Source organism: Phragmites australis, chromosome 15 (genome assembly GCF_958298935.1).
Source record: "Phragmites australis chromosome 15, lpPhrAust1.1, whole genome shotgun sequence".
Taxonomy (NCBI): domain Eukaryota; kingdom Viridiplantae; phylum Streptophyta; class Magnoliopsida; order Poales; family Poaceae; genus Phragmites; species Phragmites australis.
The window spans coordinates 24413792-24432719 of record NC_084935.1 but is presented as its reverse complement, the minus strand read 5'-3'; the positions used below and the strand labels follow the sequence as shown (position 1 = coordinate 24432719).

At 41.9% G+C, this 18928-nt stretch overlaps 1 pseudogene; it reads left to right on the top strand.

Annotated features, from left to right (window-relative positions):
* Positions 1-512: 512 nt before the first annotated feature.
* On the top strand, positions 513-17751 carry LOC133892228 (uncharacterized; annotated as a pseudogene).
* Positions 17752-18928: the final 1177 nt, after the last annotated feature.

Here is an 18928-nt window from a genome sequence, read left to right as displayed (position 1 = left end):
GCCTCGTACGGTTTGAATTAGGAGTCTTGATCTCTTACGGCTAAGACCTACTGCCCTTTAAATATGAAAGAGTCATGGCCGATTGAGAACATCAACCAATCGATCAAACATAATTTACATTATATTTCGTCATTTGCCTAGCTCTTGGAGTCATGTTCCTCCTCTTCCTCCTCCTGCTGCTACTCGTTCTTGATCTCAACGACCAAAGACAAGCCGCCGGCTAACCGTGGCCTGATGGGGTCCCTCCCGGGTGCGATTTGCTGATGAAGATCCGTCGCCGCAGTGCCAGACTGGGCTTCCCATGTGCTGCTCGCCGGGTTAGTTATTCTTTGATAGTTTGCTCGTAAGTCGGTTGCTCGTTGCCGCGAAAGCATAATAGTTACCCCCGCTCTTATATGCCATGAGCCTGCCGCTGCGGATTGCACACGAGGTGCTCGTGTGTTGGCGCGATGATCCATATTTTTGTGCCAACACATTTTGGCGACTCCGCTGGGGAATCGACTTCTTCAGCCATGGCGCAATATGGACTCGAGATCAACTCCAACAACTTTATCACACCATCCATCTACGCCACGCCCGAGGTACAATTTGCAAGTACATTAAATAGATCTGTTAATACTGCTATGTCTGTGTTCTATAGTCATGAAAGTACTGTGCAAGGATTATATGGTGGTAATGGTATACAATATACCATGTTGAATAATGCCAGTACATCGAATTTTAATAATATTAGTAGCACGCAACAAGAATTTGTACCTCCTAATTCATCAACAATATTTGCATCACCTAGTGTGTCACAAACTAGCATACTGACGAATAATCATTGCGGCCTAATTGATATGATGGGTTCAGCCAATAATTACGAGCCATCACATGTTAATAATTTTAGTAGTGTACAATAGGAAATTTGACCTCTTGATTCATCGGCAAGTGTTTCACTGTTTATGCTTACACAACAAGCTATGCCGATGGATGAGATGTATGGTTGTAGTAATGTTGATCATTCGGCCAATTATATTGAATCACCATATGCTACACCATATGTCACTAGAACGGAGGTTACATCCTATGCTTTTTCAGCACCATATGCAACACCTAATACGTATAATTCGGCTCCATACGTCACTAATGATTATGGCCAAATAGATGAGAATTCAGAAAATATGCATGTACCTCTATACAACATTGTAGCATATAGTGTATCTCCCACACTACCCTAAATTTCCAGTATTCCTTGTAATTCATTGTCAGAAACTTATTTCAGTGTTCCCCAACAAGATATATCATATATGCATCCCACAACATTGTATTCTTGTGATACCCTAAAGCCATATATTTTTAGCCCAGAACAACAAGCTGATTCCGTGTCTACTCAGCTCACAGCCGAGCAACATATAGGGCCTAAAAGTATCGGGGGGCAACCTGACATGAACAAAGATGAAGCACGTAGGATATGTGAAATATTTTTGGGGTCTAAAGGTAGGAAAGAATTAATTGATTCAGTGTGGAAGATTGTGAGTTCCTATAATTCAAATGTGGAGTTAGAGTCAGTTGTAGAAAAAGAAAAGCCGGTTGTAATTGAAAGTAAAGAACAAAAGCTGGCTAATGTTGAATTGACGGTTATGCTTGAGATAAAGGAAGCTATGGTGCTACTATCTGAATTTCGTGCTAAAACAATTGATGATCAAGACCGAAATAAAGGTGTTTCAGTCATAGCTGATGTAAATAGTGGCAAAAAATCTATGCTTAATGAATTATCTCAAGAAGATAATAGCGCGATTGAAGCGGAATTGCAAGAACATTGGAAGGAGTTGCCTTCGTGCTATCAGAAGACAAAGCATGGTGTCATTAAGATAAAAGAGATTTTATCCATTGATGCCCTGCTAAAAGTAGTACGATCTAAAGTTACGTTATCTGCTTCCCAATCTTATATTATAGACTTTATGCTTTATGCTTTTGAAAGATTGGGGAAAGAGGATAATGTAAGCAAACAATTAGGTTCGAGTATGAATATCAAAAAACCGATTACTACTACATACCAACGGTTGATTAGTGATCATATTAATATGGTTCCATGCCTGCGGGGTTTTAAAGTGCAAGAACTTGCAAAATTCACGGGTAAAGATAGTAGAACCACCAGGGGATTCGTCGGCCAAGCTATTGTGTCATATAGGAAGGCCGATAATGGTAATACATTCAAGTTAGGATTATTCCCATCATCATATTTGCTAGGCACTATATTTATATGGATTATTTTACTTGTTCTACACTCGGTCTACACTTGGTCACAAATGGATCATAAGTTTTGTGATTATTTTGGATTTAGAGATACAAGGCCGAGGCTAAAATTTAAAGAGACCGATATTAATATAGTAGAAGATAACTCTAAGATATCGGGCAAGATGAATACAAGTAAATGTGTAGCCGAGTGGGTTAATATCAAATCTGAACCATTTGTTTGTTTAGCTTTGAAACCATCTCCACAACATAATCGGCTAAGAAAGAAAAACTATACATTTGATTTTAACATGTGTGACCAGATTTTTGATAGTTTATTACAAGAGAAACATATTAGATTACTTGGTCATCATGTTATACCTTCATGTGAAGAATTATGACAGCGTACATATTGCAAATGGCATAATTTATTTACTCGTACTACTAATGATTGCAATGTGTTTCGCCGGCAAGTACAATCGGCTATTAGTGAAGGTCAATTGAAGTTTGCAAACCATCTAGAGACAGGGGGCATAAAGTAGATAAGCAATCTCTCCCTATAAGTATGTCTGGTAATGAAAACAAGAAAGTGTTGATTCGGCCAAAACATGCTGATACAACAAAAGACAAGAAGGTCGCAATAGTTAGCAAGATTAATAACGATAGAACTAGTAAAGCTAGCAATATTTTAGGCAATAATAAAATGATGGTTCAGGTCCCTAAAGGTAGTCAGAATGTTAAAGCTAAGGTTAAGATTCAAGCATCAACTGCTAGAGCTGTACCAAATGCAAAGCCAAAGGTGACATTCAAACAACTTCTGGCTCAATATGAGAGGGAGAAAGCCGGTCCTAATGTGTTGGTCGGTTTGACAATTTTAAGCAGCCGAGAGTACCTCCAAAGTATGAGTTTGGTAGTCGAGATCGGCGATGGGAAGGATTTCATGCAACAGCGCCATATCCTCCTTTTGGGCCACCAATGCCCATGCTATGGGGGCCTCTTCCTATGATATTTCCTCCTTGTCCGCCATGGGGCTGCTATGGTCCATGGATGCCACCTCTGATGCCTTTTGAGTCATTCCATCCAGGGCGGACAACACCTAGGCCACCAGTGTTTGATATACTATCTCATCCTAGAGATGACCGTTTTGATCAAAGGAATCGGTCCGGGGATCAAAGGAAGAGGAAAGTGATCAAACAAGTTTATCATGTTAAAAGGGATGGTAACAATGATAAGAGTTCAGATTTGCCTTCAAGAGATGAGAAGCTGACTATTGTACACAAGGAGCTGATAAGTGTGAATTCATTTGAAAGAGCTATGTCGGTAACTAATAAACATGCACATGTTTCATGTGATCAAGCCAAACACACATCTGGTTCAGGCTCCAGTATTAGTATGCGACAAGGAAAAGTAGCACATAGAAAAAGAATTATTTGATGTCAGGCTTAATGAGAATGAAAGGTCCAGCAGCTCAATGGTAAATGATGCAACCAAATGTGTGTGTTCCAATTCAGGTTCAAAGCAAGAAAGTGAGAAGGCAGCTGATGTGATTAATCGAAAGCATGGCCTTGATGTGGGTTCCTAAAGGTAGCACGCAAGTCAGACTAAGGGCAGTGTTCAAGCATCTTTGCTAGAACTACACAGGAGGCAAATTTGAAGGCGAAGGAATCCAGGAAACAACCACAAAATCACAGGTATGTTTGATTATTCTCATTGGTTTTGGTGTGATCCTTGGATGCCGTTTTATGAATCTTTACAGTTTAGTCAGGCATTGCCAAGGCAAAGTACATAGGATCAGCTCTTACGGTCGTATTAGAAACATTATTAGGAGAGCATAAGATATATGGCCGATGTTTATTTATCATCACCCTAAGAGCATACATAACCGACATATCATTTATCATCGTCCTAAGTGATGGCTGGAAATAGATAATAAGTTGTTCATGATTATTGCGCATGAAAGTGTTTTTCGGTGCGCAAGCTTTACCAAAAAACAAGGGGGCATGTGTTGACGACCGAAATTGACATATTGTGACGAATTTCGATTCTGGAAATTTTCTGGTTGACTGGTGAACAGTACTGCGATCAGTACGCAGTACTCTGACCAGTGAACAGTATTTCAACCAGATGAACAATACATCGACCAGTGAATAGTAACCTTCGACCAATGAATAATGATTTCAGACCAGAAGAACAATAACTTCCGACCAGTGAATAGTGATTTCAGACTAGTGAACGTGATCGGTGGTCATGACCAATGACCAGGTGACCAGTGATCACAGTTTGTTCCTGAAGTTGGTCCCCGGACAGATAGAAGAGTTGGTCGAATCTAAGAAGGTCAAACTACATTAAGGCGTATTCGGGTAGATACATGGGAGTTTTACGTGTTCAAATAGGAAATATATGTTTGTTATAGAAAGTTTGGAAATCAGGTAGGCATAGCCAAATCATATATGTAAGTCTCATTCGGCTTGAATTAGGAGTCATGATCTCTTACAGCTAAGACCTGCTGCCCTTTAAATATGAGAGAGTCATGGCAGATTGAGGACATCAACCAATCAATCAAACAAAATTTACATTATCTTTCATCTTTTGCCTAGCTCTTATAGTCTTGTTCCTCCTTCTTCCTCCTCCTCCTGCTACTCATTCTTGATCTCGACGACCAAGGACAAGCCGTCGGCTAACCGTGCCCTAACAGGGTCCCTCCCAGGTGCGATTTGTTGACGAAGATCTATCACTGCAATGCCAGACTGGGCTTCCCAGGTGCTGCTCGTCGGGTTAGTTATCCTTTGCCAATTTGCTCGTAAATCAGTCGCTCGTTGCCGTGAAAGCACAATAGTTACCCCCGCTGTTATACACCCTGCACGTGCCGCTGCGAATTGCACACACGGTACTCATGTGTTGGCGCGAGGATCAATATTTTGGTGCCAACACACACATGATTCCTTCCTAATTCTACACTGGACAGAACCAAGCTATTACTACTAGCTTGCATTGATTCCTTCTGATTCTGAACAACTGAATTCTATTATGTGGATAGAACACTGGACAGAAATTTTTGGCTTTAGTAGCCCAAAGTCTAACTTGATTTTTCTATAAGAGGAATGTAGTACTTGTACTTCTACTTCTAGTCAAAGCAATTGAACCCTGATGCCAGGCTCAGCAACTGGAAGTAATTGTTCTATTCTAATTAATTGAATCGGTTCAATTCTTGTCCTCATATTGAAATGAATCAAGATTGATAAGGAGTCAGTTAATGATGTTTGAGTAAAATGCACAATATTGGCATTAGGAATGATAATTATTCCAGTCAAACAGAAGCATGCCATGCAAATTTAGAAGACGGGAAAAAATTGGGACTTCTGAAAGTAGGGAAAGAAGTTTGAGTAAGGAAACTTATGCTACTTCCACCAATATGGGCATTAGGAATGATAATTATTCCATTCAAACAAGAAGCATGCCTACTGAGCTATGTACTATCTCAAATGAAGAAGCTAATACTGAACATGATTGTGAAAGGTCTCCACATGATATTAAATCCAATCAAGAGATTTTCAAGATCCTAAATTTTTAGCTTGCTCAATTCAGAAAATGGAAATTGTTGAAGAGGAAAGGATAATGCTAGGAAATCAGATTTCCAGTAAGGCATGCACACAATCGATGCCCTACTTGCTCGCCTTCGGCATGAAATCTGTTTTACCACTCGAGCTGGAGCTCCCTGCGCTTCGGATTGCCATACATGAAGAAATCACACAAGACGAGCGGTTTCGCCTTTGACTCCAAGAATTGGACGCACTGGAAGGAGGACACCTCACCACCCTCCAAAATCTACAATTCTATCGATAGAACATGATTAGACCATATGACAAGCTTGTTAAACCTCACATGTTCAGGAAGGGTGATCTAGTTCTCGCTTTGAGGCACCCAATCATACTCACCAGTAAGATTAAATTTGAGCCAAATTGGGAAGGGCCTTACATTGTGGAGCAGGTCTATGTGCCCCTTGGATAAACATTCAAAAGGGAGAACTCCGAGGCTTGTTGCATGTTATCTTTCAATTATTTGCATAAATAAAGGGTGTCAATTCGTCCAGCAGTATAAGGTGCTTGTGGCAGTTTTAAGTTGTGATGATGAACACATAGTGCACATAAGGTATATGCACTACGTTTGGGCATCGAGGCTGACTCATTCTGCCTCCGAAGCAATTAGCCATTTGTCCACCCTGTACTCCTTCACCCCTTCAGCATAAATTCACCCAGGGGACAACTATAGGAAAAAAGTAAGAGAGGGCTACCTCCCCAATATAAGTTGTGGTTCTGTGTGCATCTTTTTGCCATCCCGATGTGATGTAAACAAGGTCCTTAATGAATAAATGTTGCCCACGAGGTTTAAAACCTATTTTGTTTGCACCTAAGTTTGCCACACCTAATTTGCCACGCCTAAGGTTAGCCAAGTGTGGCTTGGCACAAAAAGTGTGGTTAACAAAATATTAGCTATAAGTGTGGTAAAGTTAGTTAAAAAACTATGTGTACAACGTGTGAGCTAGGGGGCTAACAAAGTGTGGCTTGCCACAGTTGTGACAGTCAACCAAACAGTTGTCTAAAAATCTATGACGTGACTAACCTTAGATGTGGCAAACTTAAGCTCGCGCCAAACATGCCCTTAGTTACACAAAGTGTGGATGGTGAGATCTCAAAGGTGTTCGTGAGCCAAAATAAAGTGTGAGTCCAAGCAAAATCAAAGACCCAATGAAGGTCAACTAATGTTCAAAATACCCCAGTGAAGGTGTCATCAAGTCAATGTCCTGCCATCGTGAAGGGAGATGTACCAATGAATGTGTAAGTAAAGCCACCACTAATATGTGGCATGAAGATTGCAAATATTGTACAGGGTTGTCAATGTGCTCTAGCTGAGGAGGAGGTTTGGGAATCCCCCCCCCCCCACCAATTGTTTTCATGGATATTTTAAAGCATGTGTTCTTCATACACGTACAATGAAGCATCATGCAATTAAATGCGACTGTCGCAACTCTTCGTGATCTCCGGAGGGATGAGTCTCTTGTGGCTGTATTTTGGGTCACCTCATAGCTCAGTGGCATGGAAAAGCCTACATTTTAATATCAAAATGCATCAAAAAAATTTGTTAGTGTGCATTCTTTCACTATTATCACTTAACTATACTTTTGTAGCTATTGCAGCTCATTCTATCCACTTTCTATGGATTTTTGTAGAGCAAAGAAGTACATCAAGGTTGCGTGTATGGATCTATGAAGTCTTTGACTTCACTGGCTGGCACCTTTTATGGTCGCAGTGGAGTCAAGTAGTCATTTCATAACTTCACTAGTTGGCACCCTATGTAGGGTCACCGTGGAGCTGATCAAGTCATTTCATCACTGTACTGGCCGACACCTTCTATGGTCGCAGTGGAGTTCATTCATGACTATACTAGTGGGTACCTACACGGTCGCAGTAGAGTAAGAATTTACCTTCGGGAGTGGTGTAGACCTTCGCCACAACTGAGGATCATCGGGAAAAGTGAAGCATGCTAGTGTAATTCATGTGGAATTGTGAAACCCTTCAACTCTAGTGGCTGGCACCACGGCTATTGTATGGTCGCAATAGATTTGATAAAACTTTCTTTAAGTAGCATGCACTTTCGTCGCAAGTTAGAGCAAATTGCAGAAGATCTTCATTGGTCGGCATTGTCACTTTTATATGGTCGCAATGAAAGTATGCACTTCTTTCATATAAAGAAAGGTCAGAGGCATCAAGTCAAGCCCTCGCTCAATTCTTTTGCGTGAGCTCAGCTTGGTGGGGGACATTTGTATGATGTCATTCTGGAATCAAAAGAGCAATACATATACATGTATATGCTTACGTACATATATATGCAAATATTGAAATAAAAAAAGAGAAGAAGAAGAAAGGGAGAAAAGAAAAGAAGAAGCCCAGGATGTCAATTCCTGTGGTGGCCCGTGGGTCTCCTCGCTGGCCCACATGCTTCCTTTCCTCTACATCACAACAGCCTAGCCAATCTAGACCCTCACCTGCTCTTCGGCCCATTCCCCTCTCTTCTTTCTCCCTATTGGGCCGGCTCCCGTCTACCCTTCTCCTCCCCTTCTCTCACAGCTACACTCATCTTCTTTCTCTCAGCCACGCTGCCACCTTCTGCCGAGGTTCGCCACGTCACGCCCCTGTCCCTCAACCCGAGCTCGCCTGGCGCCCTTCTCACCACAGCTACAAAACTAAACTGATTTTTTTTTTGCCCGTTGTTGCAGTCTTGAGACCCCTTGAAGATGAAACGTGTGCATCTTGGCCAAGGAACGAGCAGGCTGACAAGACTTGCCCGCAAGAAGAATTACCATGTGCTTATCCGGCCTTGGGAAAACTTCAGCAAAAACTCCCACTGTCTCACATCCCCAAGGGAAACTTCACAACCCTGATCAGCATTGAATTGCCATACTGTGACCCTTCAGCATATTTGTTGTCCCCTTCGACTTGTCCAGCCATTCCACGAAAAGGAGGTAAATTTATAAGTTGGATGTTGTTGCCTGCTATAGAAGCAGGTATTTTGTGTCAGGACCCCGGACCCGGGTTCCCCTGTGCCTCATGTATTAGTCTCTGGATCAAGTAGATGATACGCACAAAATTCAACAGAATGATATCAAATACATACTTCGAATACAATTAAGTAAAATAAATACCTGAAAAGAGAAAAGATGGTCTGGTGGACAAGAATCCACAGCAGACCAGCCAGGCAGAAGAGCCTACAGCGCAGTGGAGCGAAACGACGATGCAACCCAATGCCACAGGCAACTCGGGTGCGGACGCGACCTTAGACTTCTTCTCTTCGAATTCATCTGGGTTGAGGTTGATCTCCAACTCAACAATCTGAAAGCAACAAGACTGAGTACGGAAGGTACTCAACAAGTCCTATACTACTTCAAAGGGGTTGATAGATGCATAATGAATATTTCAAGGATAAGGCTTTACGGCATAGTTTTAAGCGTAAAGCAGGTTTTATGCAGATATCCAGTTATATTCTCCACCGTTAACCTTTTTGAAATAAATGTAACAAAGCTTTTGAAAACAAAGGCAGGCATCTTCTGTTGGTACTGAGTATCACCTCAAGTCCCCAACGCATTAGAAGGTAACCTGATAACAAAGCTTTCAAAACGGTTTAGAAGTAAAACGGTTCAGGCATCTTCTGTTGGTACTGAGTATCACCTCAAGTCCCCAACGCATTAGAAGGTAACCTGATAACAAAGCTTTCAAAACGGTTTAGAAGTAAAACGGTTCAGGCATCTTCTGTTGGTACTGAGTATCACCTCAAGTCCCCAACATATTAGAAGGTGACCTGATAGCAAAGCTGTCAAAATAGTTTTAAAACCAAAACCAAGGTAATAAGTTGTATCTGGGGGTTTTCAGTCCTGGGAGGGGCTATACCTCACTCCGCAGTCCCTTTTATCACAACTGGTGTACCTCTAGTACCACACAGCTTCTGGCGGATCGAGCTAGGAACCACATCACACGGACATCTAGTCCACACACTCACACATCAAGATGCACGCACCCGGAGTCTATTCAAGTGAGGTCAATGCTTTGCATGTCCATGACCGTGGACACGGCTATTCGAATAGGTTTACACTCTGCAGAGGTTGTACAGCTTTACCCATACGATATGCTCAGCCTCCAACCGTTGCAAACGGAGGAGCGAATCATACCGAGACTCTCCAAACACCTTTCCTGTTGGGCTTTTCCACAAGACACGCCAAGTTCCAGAGCTGCATGTTCCGAAGGCCAGCCTCCATTTTTAAGCCTAAGCCGGTCCCTGAACCTCCAAACAGCGGGACAGATAGACCCATGGCTGCTCGTTGCTCTCAGCCTCCTGTTATGATGCCCAACTCAGTCCAGTGAAGGAAAAAATCAAGTCCTGCCCATACAGGACGCATGGTTGCACGGGGTGGCTAAGCATGACGGTGCAAGACTCGGTCCTTAAGCGGCAGGGCTAGGCATCTTCACGGGCAATGAATACCATCATGTAACTCAAGCCCCCATGAGCATCCTCCCCGGAGAACTACTCTACCTGCCCGCGTCAAAACAATTTTCACCCATTTTTACACATCACCTTCCATGTCCCACATGACATCAAAGATTTCTCGACCATCACGGAATTCACAACCATCAAGGAATCATGGTATATGAGTTATTTTTTATAATAGTAAATCTTGTCTCCGAAGAGAAGTGTTTTAAAAGCAATATCTCCGAGGAGATGTATTTTAAAAGCGACATCTCCGAGGAGATGTATTCCATCCTAAGCATGCTAAATATCAAGACGTCGTCCATCATTAATATATTTAACAACAGGTATTCCTATTGTGATATGTATTCTGGATGATGATATGTATGGCATGGCAGTGTTGATGGGGTTAACTACTACAAGTAGTTTGAAAGAAAATGCAATATATAGCACATGCGATAATAAGTTCGATTTTAGTTGATCATATATATTATTCGAAAACATAGGTTCAATATGATCAAGGAGATAGGACTTGCCTTTTTGAAGGGTCAATTCAAGATTGGTCTTGTCTCTTGAGTTTCTCGGGGTTCTTCTTCATCGTTGGATTTGCCTTCAGTTCCTTCCTCGCGTTCTTGCTTAGAACCTCGACTTCGAGCCTACGCAGATTAACGACAAAAAGCGTACAACGACTAAGCAATTGAACACCCGAACAAAACCAAGAAATACCAAAACAGAAGAAGAACGACGAAAAAAATGATGAAAGCTAAACCTAGCGAAAGACGATCGGTAACTCTAAGCAATGAATAACGGGATAATCTAGCGAAGCTAGGCTAGGCTATTAACCTAGTTGTTTTATCAACTTAAGAGAAAACCTGAACAAATCACGGTTAACTAGGTGAATGTTTATTAGAGTAACTGCCGGAAGACGACAGTTAGAGATTCTACGTGTAGGTGAGTGCACGTGTACATGCATGAATATATGTGTAATACTCATGTCTATATATATGTGAGCATGTATACATATATACGTAAGTATAACTCTAGACGATTATATATGCTTAAGTGTGGAGATTAAATATGCTAATCTATAGCACTAAATATGGTGAGTTAGCAACTAACCTTAATTACCTAGTGTTGTTAATTTCCACACTAAGTTATATATTATTGCTATCATAAAAGCATACATGCAATTAATAATTAGGTTAATCTATTCTTTGAATCTAATTAATTAATTATCAAAAGGTTATTCAATTAATTAATTACCAATATTAAATTATTCTATCATATTCTATTAACATGTATTTATTTATTTAACTGCTACATGGGTTAATTTATCACCTTAATTAAACTAAGATTAACTTATAACCTATCACATGAAATAACAACATATTGCAACATTGATTAAAAGATTAATCTAAAAACTACCCTTTTACTCATATGATGATTAATCTACACTTAAACGAGATTAATATAAGCAACTTAAATATGATTATATCTCAAAACACATTTATGGAATTATCTAAACTCGACTTTATTTATTAAAGGAGAAAATCTAAATCTAGATTAAACGTCGTGACAAGAAATAATTATTGAACGAGAAAACAAATGAACTCCAAAAATTACAATATTTGGCATGAAGATAGATTATGATTTTAGAGGAATATCGGCGAAAGAATCGTCGAAATCGGAGTTGAAACGGAGGAGTTATAGAGGACGGAAGATTGCCGGAATAGAAAATCCTAGAATTTAGAAAATGCTACTGTTTCACGGACTCGGTCTATGGAATTTGTGAACTGTGGGTATTTGTGAGGGGAGTCCACCGTAGACCGGCTCGGGTGGAATAGGTTCATGGTCCGTGGGCCGGTGTTGGGCGCGGGTCTGTGGTCCACCGTGGACCGGATGTGTGGACCGGGGCCGATAGGGGAAAGGACCTTGTTACCCTTTCATTGATATCGTCGATCATCATCTGTGGAGGGTGTGATCGTTAAATATGTTGAGGACCTTTGTGTTGTGAGATGATCTCCCCCTCAAACACTACTGGTGCACGCTTAAAAGCAGCTGCAGTGCAAGTAAAGGCTGTAGGACACTCTGCAAGTGTAGAAGAGGCAGGAATCAGCTCGGGAGCAAGTGTGGTAGTATGAAGTAGCGAATCATCCCCAAAAGCTGGAAAGTTACCATCTACAAAGATGATTTCACTTGTCTCTTGGTCACCTGCACACTCAAAGATAGGGCTAGCATAAGGGATTAATTCATCAAAGATCACATCACAGGACTTTATGATGGTGTTAGTGTAAAGATTAAAGACCCTATAAAAATGACCATGAAGAGAATACCTTAATAAAATACCATCAAAATAATGTGACTTGAACTTGTCAAGATTGCCACGCTTTAAGATGAAGCACTGAGACCCAAAAACTCTCAAATGCGAAACCTTCAGTTTTCTCTCAAAACGCAACTCATAAGAAGTCAAATTCAAGATCGAGTGCAAGAAAATTCAATTGGAGATGTAACACGTCGTGCTAATGGCCTCAGCCCAAAACTTCCTAGGAGTCTTATGCTCATCGAGCATCATCTTAGCCATCTTCACCATAGTACAATTCTTTCTCTCAACCACGCCATTCTACTAAGAAACGCGTGGGGCAGAAAATTGATGCTCAATATCATGCTCAAGACAGAAAGGTTCAAAGAGATAGTTCTTGAACTTGGTGCTACTATCACTGCGAATTGCTTTCAATGTACCAGAAAGTTCTTTAAACAATCTCAAAGCCAAGCTCCGAAAGTGTGAAAATATTTCATCCTTGCTCACAAGAAAGAAGACCCAAGAGTAGCAAGAGAAGTCATCAACAATGACAAGAACATATCACTTTCCGTCCACCGAACGAACCCGAGAAGGACTAACAGTGTTCATATGGAGAAGTTCTCCCAGTCTTTCAGTCATTACCAGATTAACTGGTGGGTGAAGAGTGACAACTATCTTGCCATGCCGACAAAGAGCACAAACAAGGTTTTTCTCAAACTTGAGCTTGCAATCCTCAAATCAAACCTAGGGCACTCAAACGAGTAAGCAAAACAAAGCTCATGTGTCATAGTTTCCTATGCCACATCTAAAGCTCAGAAGAAGATTATGCAATCAAACAACGAGAAAAACTAAGAAACTCAGAAAAATCAGCTCCAAAAACTCTTCCAACTCTGGAAATTCAGCAAACCAATGCGCCAGAAGAATCAAGACCTAGAGAATTATCGCGTTTGAAATGCACTTCCAAGTCCTCCTCTAGCAACTAAAATACAAAGAGAAGATTATATCACAGATGTTCCACTAAAGCTAAATCTTTGAGAGTAAAACTCTCATTCACCCTTACTATACATTTGGTCTTCACTCTTCCTTTCCGATCATCCCCGAAAGTGATGTACTCATTCCGCTTTATTGGCGTGAGGCTGGAGAACCATGATGCATCTCCGGTTATATGGCGCAAACAACTGGAGTTGATGAGCCACTTGTTCTCCAGGCCTCGACCTGCCACCTACATATAAGAAGAATAGTAGGTGGATAGCTCAATACTGTGGTTAGATAGAAATCCCTTGAGAATCCAATACTAGGTTATCCGCCCTGAAGTAGTGAAAGTAGGAGAATGCAGATCAACACTAACACACTGGGGGTGAGAACCATAACGAGGAAAACATGGTCCGCCAAAGCGCTGTGACTCAAAGCTTCTTACACGTGGATCAAAACCATATGAGTCATGGTAAAATCCACGCCAGGCAAAGCCTCTGAAAGAAAACTGACAAGCATCTAAGACTCGTGGGTGAGAGCGAGAAAAAGGCTCATATACACCAACAGAGGGGTGATACATGTCCCAGGTACTCCACTCCCACTCACGCCTCTCATTCTCCTACGACGAAAGCAAAACCCAACAAGGTGACCCTCTCCAGCAGTAGGTGCGGTGGTAGTATCTTCCGGGAACTCGACTGCCAGTCACTCTAGGCTCTCTAACTGGGGCTCTCATCTTAGGTTGTGGAGCTTTCTTAGGTTGTGCTGCTGGATTCTTCTTGGTAGGCTGTGATGTGGGTTTCTTCTTGATGAGTTGTGGTGTGATATTAATTTTGGACTTCTCAGCTTCGAGAATAGTAGGTGTGGTGAAAACAGTCTTACTATCCCCATTGTAAGCAACCTTCTCAAATTCGAACCCAAGAGCCAAACCTACCTTGTCAGCACACATCTTGCTCTTGGTCAAGATCAAATTTATTTTTTCCTTACTATTTGAGTACTTCTGCACTAGAAAAAGGAAATACTCATTCTCATCCAAGAGTTTCTAAACTTACCCTCTAACCTAGTTGAGCTTGTACTGAAAGACTATGCAAGTGGAACAGTTCGGCTGCACATCCTTCGAACACTCAGCACTTGTTAATCTAGATTCTAGCACTTTAAGGCGCTTGTCTTTCAGTTCAACATCCTTTGTAAGTAAAAGGCGATTCTTGCAAGCACTTCAGAGAGTAGATTGGCGACCTAGACTCCTCCTTAAGGATCTTCTTCTCAGTATTCTCAAGCCGACTGGTGACTTGAGCATGCACATTCTGAAGCTCAACAAGTTCAGTCATAACCAATAAACAACTCGCACACTCCTCATCATCAGACCTAGACCTAATCAATGCAAGCTTAGAAGAAACAGACTCATACTTAGGCCTAAGCTCATTCAACTCACGCGCAGCTTTCTTAAGCAACATATCCTGGATAATAAGAGCATCATTCAAGGTATCAACTTGCACAGAAAGCTGGTCGTAGGAAGGTAATATCTCGGAGGGATCAAGCTCAGGGTCGCTAACATTGTTGTCATCTGCCATGAAGCAGAGGACGGTGAAGTCCTTGTTGTTCTTCTTCTTCTTGTCCTTCACTGGTAGCTCCTCCTCCTCCAAGCTCTCCTCCTTGCTAGAAGAGGTGTTGATGTCGCTGAGAGCAGCCACGAAAGCCCTAAAAGCCGCATTGGATGTCTTCTTGGTCATCTTGTCTCGATTCTTCTTGAAGAAGGGCTTTTTGTTCCTCATCTTGTTCTTGTTATGGTCGTGGTCACAGTCTTCCCTCTTTTTGAGCTTGGGGCTGTCCGCTTGAAATGGGTGGTATCACCACACTCAAAGCAAGCACGGGAACCGCCCCTCCTCTAGTCTCGGTGATTCTTGTAGAAGCGGGTGAGCTTCTTCACAATGAGAGCAAGGTCCTCATCATCCAAAGTGTCTACCTGCTCCTCTGTGATAGAAACCAAAGAAGACAAAGCAAAACCACTCGATGAAGTTTTAGCACAAGAGAAGCTAGCTCCAGCCTGATTGTCACCATTCGATCCGGAAACCAACGTCATATTCTGAGACATGAGGTTTCCAAGACCTATCCAAGCCACCTTAGCTATCTCGATGGACTTGAGTTTGCTGAAAAGTTCATCACAAGTCAATGTGTCATAATTTGGTGACTCTTCAATGCTCGAGATATTCACTTCTCATATGCTACGGTCAAGAGCATAGAGAAGCTTAATCGCTCTCTTGTGGTCAGCATATGGCAAAACACCAGTGGATTGAAGATTACTAACGATCCCATCAAAGCGAGCAAACATCACATCCGAAGACTCTTCGAGGCCTTACACAAACATTGATATTCTTGATTGTATGTACTTTAGTGTCTAGCCTTAATTTGATTAGTGTCTTCATCAAAGACACTCAGAGTAGACTAGATCTCTCGGGTAGTACGAAAGTGCTGGACCCTGTCAAACTCATTCCGACTCAGACTTGTGAATAAAATATTTCTAGCCTTGTTATTGGCCTCATACTGTTCAATTTGAATCTGCGTCGTGCGAGCAGCAGCAATCACATAGTTGAAATCAACTATTTTCTAAATTGCACTTCCATGGCTTAGAAGATAAGCCTCTATGCACTCCTTCCAGTACGAAAAATCCCAACTATCAAATAGAGGAATCTTACTATTTCTCTCTATTGTTGCCTATGAATCACAAATCAAGTAGAGGTCAACAAGTGACCAAACCAGCTCTGATACTAATTGTAGAAACGAGATTGACGACTAGAGGGGGTGAATAGGTGTCTTCACAATTTTTTTTTCGAAATCGATGATATCTCTTATTTGAATCACCCAACGTACCTCAAAACTCAAGTGGAAACAAAAATATAGAGAAGTTTTAAGAAGAGAAAATCGAGGCAACATGACTCCATGAACGGTATATAAACCACTGGTTCCGTTTAAGATCAATTCATGTGTCTTAGACTCGAAATATCACAACTTGCAAAGAAACAAGAAAAGATGAACACTGAGCAACGAAACTCTCCAAGTTGATTATCTAGATGCAAGAAAATTTAAGATCTTATCATATAAACATGTGTATGCAAATTTTATGTCTCTAGCAACAAGAAGAATGACCTCACAATGTGCTAAAATTTCAGCTAAAAAATCAAAACGAAAATCAAATTCAGAAACCGAAAAACTTGCAAACTTGCAAGGGAACGAATAGAGGTAAACTAGAAGGAGGTGAGCACAATAACATAAAGAAAAATAAACTTCATTGCAATAGAGGTCAGCCCTATTTTAGGTAGATTATAAAAAAATTCTCATAAACCTCTCACCTAATACATAGGCTAAGTACTCATCTTTCTTTCATCTAAAATCCTAGCACAAGGCTCTCATATGGATGGCACAAGAAGTTCAAAATGTCTGGTTCATCTCCTCATATAGTCCTACCCCTCTATTTATAAGCCTAAAACACTTGGTCCTTAACTTTTCTAACTTTTTCCTAAAATACTCATCTCTTATAGTACACTCATACCTACCATCGAGGGTATTTTAGTCTATTTTCTTCTTGATTCATCGGATAGCCGTGGTGCCTTCATAACTTAGCTTCGTCTCGACCCAAGCTTCGCGATGGTGCCACGGACTACTTCAGTCCTTCCACAGTTTTGAGGCCAAACCGTGAAACCTAGCACGCTTCTCAAAGCGTGACTTCCCACTTGCTTACACCTTAAGCAAGTACTTCGACGTCGACACGTGTTCTCCGTCTTGCGATCCTGACCGCCGGCAAGTCTCTCCCACTCCCGATCCATCGGGCCACCTTGTCACTTGCATCGACATCCCCTTCGCCATATATCCTCTATTTCGACCGTATATGTTTAATCAGATCGTTAGATTCAAAACAAATAGTGTGAATTAGAATCTCACAAAGGCCTTTCTGCATAGAGTTTCATATAATTTTCTTTCTGCTGGCCTCGCTCGCCTGCGCGGTCCTCGCGGCCGCCAGGGGCCGCGCCGAGCTCCTCTTCGTGGCGCCCGCGCTCGGGTACGGCATATGGCGTGGTACAGCCACTTCTTCGTGGAGAGCAACCGCCCCGCCACGTTCGGCCACCCCGTGTGGTCCTTCCTCTGCAACCTCCGCGTTCGTGCTTACCCTCACCGGCCGCCTCGACGCCGAGCTCGCCCGCTTCCGCGTCTGGCCGACGTCCGACGCTGCGGCGGCCTCTGCGCACCAGGACTGATCCGCCTCAATGCGCGTTATCGTGCCTACGAGTAGCGTATCTGAGGGCCTGAATCAATCGTACCGGCGAGCAAAGATTAATAATCATACCAGCGCGTCGTATGTGTATAGAGATAATATCATCTTCTCTCCTGCTTTCAGTGATTGCTCTGATACTATATTAGCGGAGGATATCGAGATATCCTTCACAGAAGATTTATAAAATTAATATCTTAGGAGAGATATCCAGTGCATGCAGAGATAGCGCGTGGTCTCGATGCATAAGTGGTGCATGCAGCTCATAACAGGCCATGCATGGCTTCACTACGCATGTAGGGAGCATCACAATAAGCAGAGAGGAGCCCGGCGTGGGGCACATCAGGGACCAGCCAGGATGGTGCCTGTCTAATATTAAGAATGTACATTAAAAAAAACTTCGTCATTTTCTAAGAGTCTGAAACCTCAAACAGCTCCACATATAAGATTCCTGCGCCAGGAGGCCTACAAATTTGTGCAACAGCCACATGAGGACCAAGCTATCTTGCAGGCTGTGACTGCGCTGGACCTGACAAGAATGCTAGATACTAACGTTTGCTCTTATGTTCAAGTGAAACGGCTGGAACCGGCTGCAGATCCGCAATGCAAAATGCCAATGCATCCCATTCCCATATGAAGACCCATTTCAGTTAGCTCTTCATCATTCTTGTTGAAATTTAGTGGTATGTTACGTTCCTGACTAGGTAATTACTTGTAGCTAGCTGCTGGGAGAGTAGAATAGAGTTTGGACTGAAATGATGAAGGAATGTGGGCTAGAGTAGCAAGAAATCAGATCGATTAACGTAAAGCAGAATTGGACATACGATAGGAAGGAAAGAAATAAGGCGCAAGCCAAATCTGTTTGAGTTCGATCGATTCATCTCACATGGCATCGTTGAGCTTATATGTTACTCAATCTCATAAAGGCCCACATGACATGTTAGGTGACTTAATTTCACAACCGGCCGGATAATCGCCAACTGAAGCCATCGGACAGGGTTGTGAGTCTATAGCACCTAACAAAGAGAGAAAAAAAGGTCGAAGCTCTGTCTTTTATGTACATTGAATTATCATTTTGCCCCCACATCCATCTGGAAACGGCTCGGAAAACTATTGGAGCATAAAATCGATTGTATTTGTTTTCATTTTTTGCTAGATACAGA